Source organism: Etheostoma spectabile, chromosome 3 (assembly GCF_008692095.1).
Source record: "Etheostoma spectabile isolate EspeVRDwgs_2016 chromosome 3, UIUC_Espe_1.0, whole genome shotgun sequence".
In the NCBI taxonomy this organism is placed as follows: Eukaryota; Metazoa; Chordata; class Actinopteri; order Perciformes; family Percidae; genus Etheostoma; species Etheostoma spectabile.
In genome coordinates this window covers 8,911,770-8,918,512 of record NC_045735.1, presented here as the reverse complement: position 1 = coordinate 8,918,512, position 6,743 = coordinate 8,911,770, and positions in this window count along the sequence as shown.

The window sequence follows — 6,743 nt, the reverse complement described above, 5'->3', positions numbered from 1 at the left end:
CTCCTTCAGGCTGAGAATGACACGATTGGGAGAATAGAAACGGAGCAGGATGGTTTATGAAAACAAACCTGTAACCCAATGCTAGTAGGCTGAGACCAGGCTAACATAAATCAAACTTATTAGCAGGTGAAGAGTAGGATTGGAGATAAGAATCTTCACCCAAGGGGAATAGAGTCGTTTAACCATGGTTTTTGCTGTACCATCTCTTGACCTTCTACATACCTCCTTTCGTACTCACTGTTTACCTCCTCCACCCGTGCTTAGCACCACCAGTCAAAAAGAAGAGAGAGTTCATCCAACCATAATCAACTCTGAATCCATACAGTAGCAGCTGTGTTCATTGTGGCCAGATTGCACTATCACGACTCAAACAGGTGATAAAAGGTAAGTACTGTATTTCCAAAGAACAATGCAGGCAACAGTACAGCAGCAGCAGCAGTAATCGTCGTCCAAAAGCAGACAGCAGTCCAATAACTCCAGGTAGGAAAAGTACAAAAACGGGGAAGCAAACCGAAACAAAACGCTGGAAAGAGTGACATACTACAATCTGGCAAGGTGTAAGTGGGAATGGTGATCTTTAAAGTGGGATGAGGGTAACTGAATAACAGGTGAATCAATTAGGGGCGAAGATGATAATATAACGAGCTGAAAGCGACAAAGGCGAAGACAATTGACCAAGGATGTAACCAAACAGTGGATTTCAAAACAAAACAGGAAGCAGATAAACAAACAGAAAACATGAAACACACTAACAATAAACTTGACAAAACCATGACACAAGGGCTACGCTATGGGGTTAGGTCAAGCTGATGTGTCCATGCACCTGCGACACAGGGCCCAAAAGCAGAACGTAGTCCTAAATTTCTCCTCGATGTCACTTCACAGGCTATATCGGGCTGTAAAATAGTTTATTCTGATAAAAGACGCCATATAGTGACTTGGCCTAGGTGATTACGAGGCTCCGTCATTGTTCCAGTAGTGCATGATTATTGAAAATGTGCATGAGTTACCCTTTGAACACATGGGTCTCTCACCCCCTGTGAGCAAAGAGGGGGGGAGAGATTGCAGGCGAAACAACTGCAACAGCGTGACATATTATAGGCGTGCATGAGACATGATTTGACAGTGTATGGAAAAACCCTGTCCCACCTTGCACCTAAAGGAGAAGTGGGAGATTACACAGTTGTCTCCACACGCCTCTGAAGCCAAGGCAAGGGGAGGTGAATGGAGTATAGCCCCCGTGTTATCAGCTTTGACAATCCATAAGTCCATGCGTGCAGGAAGCTCCGCCGGGAGCGCTATGCCTTTCTGATCTGCCGCCTTTTTATGATCCCCGCAGATCCAAAGAGGGCTTAGCAATGGAGGATGGAGCCATTATCCGAGGGAATGAGCCATTGGACTGCGTGCCAGTAAAAAAAAACTTCCTCGCGAGTCTGGGTTGCCCAGGTGCATCCCCTTTATCACTACGCCTGACAATCCAGAAAAAAACGTCTGCCAGCCAGTAAGCTCTTTAGATGGCGGCAGGCAACGAAACTGGCAGGAGGGCTCGGGGTGGAGCCAGCGGCGGGGAAAGAGGGCCGTTTGCAGGATTGCCGGTCCGGCAGGAGGGGCAATACGGCACCGCTGGAAGTCGAGATTGTCTCATACTGCTAGGTGAAGGAAAATGGGAGCGAGCAACGGTTCCACTCTGTTAATATACAGTATCGGCGGACGTATGTGGACGCAAGGCCGGGACAGACGATCTTCACCCTGGCATGCGCGAAGGGATGAACCCAATAGGGTAGACCTTAGGGAAGCCTATATGAAATACAACAGGAAACAAGAGGCAGGTACACAAGTCTGGGATATAGTTGGAAAAACATCAAGTAATCACGAGAGCAGGAAACACAGGAAGAAAAATTTGACAGAACAAACGATAACAACAGACTGTCAAAATACGGAAACAGAACAGACACTCACGGAATGACACAAGACAAAACACAGGAGCAAACACGGACTATGACATCAAACAGTAAACAGAGAATAACAGCGGACAGAACCTAAAGACAAGACAGACACCAAAACCAAACAAATGACTGTAACATTATAGTCTGGATGTTTTTTCATCAATCAGCAATCAAAAATTTTTTTATAAAAACTAATAAATAAAAAGTCTAAAGGTATTTTCACATGAATGTCACCACAAACATATATACCAGTATTATCACCTGCTATGACCACAGGACTAATGAGGAAAAAAACTACAAAAAGGTATAACAATTCCAAAAATATGCTCCATTTATAAATTTGCTGTTCACATCACCAATGTACACCAAAGTACAAACTTAAAATAAATACCCCATCAATTAATAATAATGGGTAATATAAAATGTTGCCTGACAACTTGATTGTCTCAGAAATAATTGTGATTAATATAATTTATACTTCAGTCCATTCAAACTATTTTTTATGTATTACTTTTTCAACAAATTAAAGTTTTGAATGACTCCCAAGGTAGGCCTAATTTTCGCTAGTTATGTGACCGAGATCTATAACACTAATTTGGCTAACAGCCAATGTAGCTAGGCTAAACAACGCGCGCTTTTTTATCATGAAACGTGTATTTTTTTGATTCAAATGATATTGAATTGACAATAGAAAATACATTAATCATTCACAAAATTGAATTAGGTCTACATTACAAAAGCATTCATGCCATAATAAAGATGTCTACGGTCAATACTGTTCATATGTCTTTACTCAGCCTATGTTTTTTTTCCAGGCATTTTTTTTTACCGTCGGGGTTAAAATGGTTCCGCCCCTCTGAAGTCTCAATTTTTCCAACGTAACGTTATACTCAATGTTTTTTTTTATATATTTGACAGTTTGCTTGTTAACTGAGATTTAACACAAGTTATAGAAAGACATAGAAGGACATGAACAACAAACCCCATTTCTATAAATGTAACTTGCTTGCTTGCTACTCGATATACTCCTAAAATACAAAAGACAAATAGTTTCTGCGACCAGGCTAACGTATTTAATAAACCCACAGGGAAACATGCCTACCTCTGAGGACAGATGGGACAGATCGTCGAGACAGTTAACGGCAACTTTGGATAAACTAAAGCAGAAAAGATGTAGCAGACTAAAACCAGTCCACACCGAACATATTACTGGCCGCCCGTGAGCACCGCCTGAAGCACAACCTGCGCTCCAGAACCGAGTGCTGATTTAACATCAAGAGAGCACCGGGTGGGTTGAGCTTGAATTACGATCTATGGTCCTTCCATTTTTTGTATTGCAGCATTTCTTATCATAGTTCTCCTCCTACATGTCAAAAAAAATTAATAATAACTATATATATATATAATATAATATATAGATTATATATATATATATATATAATATATAATATATATATATATATATATATACACTACCGTCAAAAGTTTAGGTCATTACAAATTTCCAGCCACTCCATTATAGACATAACCCACGCTGATCTGAGGGTGGCTGATCTTTTCAATTCAATATCTTCATTGGTCCATTATCGCAACCATAGATCCAATTTCCAGAGCAACTTCTGTTTACTAATCTGTATATCATTTTAAAAAACTAACTGAGAAAACACTGGGAGAATCCTTTTGCAATTATGTAAGGAGCAAAGTAATTTGGAAAACTGCTGACCGTTTAAAAAAAAAACAATGCAACTGACCTCAGCAGGTATCTGTTCTATAATGGAGGCAATGCAAAAAATTCTAAGTGACCCATACTTTGACCGTAGTGTATATAAATATGTATATCCCTTAGACTCAGCCGTATCAAACAAACATTAGTTAGTTAGTTACTAACATTAGTTGATTAAAAAACCATCAGGCACTCAACTTCGTACACATGCGGAGAGAAAGATGCCTGAGCTCAACTTTGCTTTGCATTTAGCGTGATCTAAAGTGCATTTAGGCTGGTGTCACACAGTTTTACTGCACAATGACTGAGCAGGTGTGAAGTCCAAAGTAATCCATTAAGGCTCATTTTTGTCAAAGACTCCCAAGTTTTATTTTTCAGTTGAACACAACACCTTGACAAATATCTTAGTGTACTCAATTACTTACGTTTACAATTTTGGGAACCCCCATGGTTAGATCAAAAGACCAATAAACTAAAAACAAGAGAAAACATAGCCAGGAAACTAAAGAGTCCTGAATAGAAGTAGATCTAATGAAAATCTCAGATTCCCGGGCGTCTTTCGCACACTGACCCCAAAGAGCTTTCCGACTTCCACACACTCGTCAACACATGGTGCTGAAATAAAACACAAAACAATGAGCAAACAGCTGATTTTAAAACAAAACCCACAGTTAAACAGTATGATTCTGGTTGTACCATTCTGGGCACGGAGCCATGACACAGCCGTCATAGCCAGAAGCTACCACTCTTCCTGAGCCCCATCTTGAAACCATAGCAATGAGCCATGGTGGCCATACTTCCTTTTGCCTAATTCATCAATAAAAAAGCACACAGTCAAAACACATTGAACAGGCACTCCAGGAGGGAAAAAAATCAAAGAAACAAAACAAAAAAAGGAAAATTACTTCCTCACATGTAATAATAAATAAAATATTGATAATATGTAATGTTGTTGTATTGACATTTAACTCACTGATGCAGGCTTGGCTTTTCCACCTCCTTGCTGGTCTTCCCAGTGCAGCAGCCAGAGCTGGATCCAGCACCCAGCACCAGACCGCCTTCTGGGGGACCAGCTGCAGCAATGGTCTCTGGTGGCTGCATGGAGAAGCTGTCGTTTGAGACTATCAAAGGGCAAAGATAAAGATCATCTGTGTGGATTATATAACGATTTCCTGAGGCAAAACATATTTAAGTGAATTACTACAGGTAGAAATGTGAGTCAGGGTAATACAGGTCACATGCCAATGTGTTTATATCTTCAATTATATTTAATCCCTATTGTAGAACTGACTATTCAACTTTATTTTTAACTTTTTAGTTTGTTTTCTGTATAAATTATGTTTATAGTGCCACTTTGCTTGTCTGATAGAAATTAAAAGGTCCCATAGCAGAAAATGTCACTTTATGAGGTTTTACATTAAATGAGTTCCCACAGCCTGGCTATGGTCATCAGCGGTGGATCTGTTCTATTTACTTACATTCACTCGGAGGAAAGGACGAGCCAGACTCAGGACTAATCGAGGCCTTCTTCCTTAAAGATTTCATAAAAAGTATTAGGTCAATACATGAGACATAGTCAAAAAAAACTATACAGACCACGTTTCCATGACTCACAACAGCAGTTAAAAAAAATATTCCAGGTCTTGAAATTCAAAATAACTGTTTCTCAAATATGCATAGAACATGTGTTAAGATCAACCACACGTGAACAAAGAACAAATGTTAGCTCTCAACTCCAAAACAATTTCAACTGATTTGGAGATTGTCAAATGATCAAAGATTTTGTTTCATGATACAGCAGGAATCTCCATGTCTAAACCACTGCACACAGAAACTAGGCAGCGTTTTGATAAATACAAAATACTTAAACACATACATAAAAAAATGTTAATTCATTTAATTTTATCTTTTAAAATCTAATGGCTATAATAAATAACGATTCATATTTCAACACAGCAACTTACAGTCCATCATGAAGTTAAGAACGTAACAAAAACTAATCATCAAATCTAGACCCAGTGGATGTTACTCAGTTAATTAAAATTAAAACCCCTTTAATCCAGGTTTTAACTACTAATATTTCTATTGGAAATGACAAAATAATTATATGTTTTCATGTTTGTTTGTTTCGATTTTGTAACTTCCTGCTCATGCCCTGATGTCTGTTTTTTACTATATCCACAATCGTCACATAAACACTATCCCATCTGCTGATTGCAGTGATTAGTCATACTGTATTTTTTCCATAGCACAAATTAATGTGGCGCTTTAGAAATATGATTTGATACTAATGTTCTGATACTAGCTCTCATATATTTGCTAGATCTGTGAAATATTTTTACAAAACAGGATGTAAAAACTGTAATGCAACACGCATCACTCAGTAATGTGGTAATATGTGGTTAGAAATCATAAACATTGTATTTCTGCCCTGAGATGCAACAGAGAACAACACAGAAATGTTAGTAGTGTTATCTAGGTTAGCGTGCAATTTATGTCTTGAAATTATATTGTTGGGCTTCTTTGGAATCTGGCTGTCTTCACCGTAATTGTTAGCTTTATTGATTTAAACAGTTTAAAAATTCTTAAATAGTTTTCTTGTATAAAATTAGTTTTATATTGCCAATATTAAAACATTGCATGTCTGACTATCAAATTAAATTAATAAGTTACCAAGTTTTTCTGTCTTGACTTTGATAATTTTGCAGATAATTAATAAAGAACCAGACAGGAGGTGAAAGGAGTCTACAGTCCTGCTAGCAGCGTGTGGGGGCTGAACTAATGTACCTGTTAACATCACACAGACAATGTTACATGCCTGTATCTAAGCCAGAAATAAAGTACTCTAGGACTATAACTGAGGCTTTGTTTAGATTAGTTTGCAGGTATTTGGTCATAATGAAAGTATTGGACATGTTAAAAAGTTTGACGGGATAAAAAACACTGGATGAAACTCAGAAATTCATTCAATTCATTAAACTGCGAACATCCAGTTTCCATGTCTACCTCGAAATCCAGGCGAGCCATGACTGACTAGATGATCCTAGTCAGTGTCCGTTATATTTAGTAATATT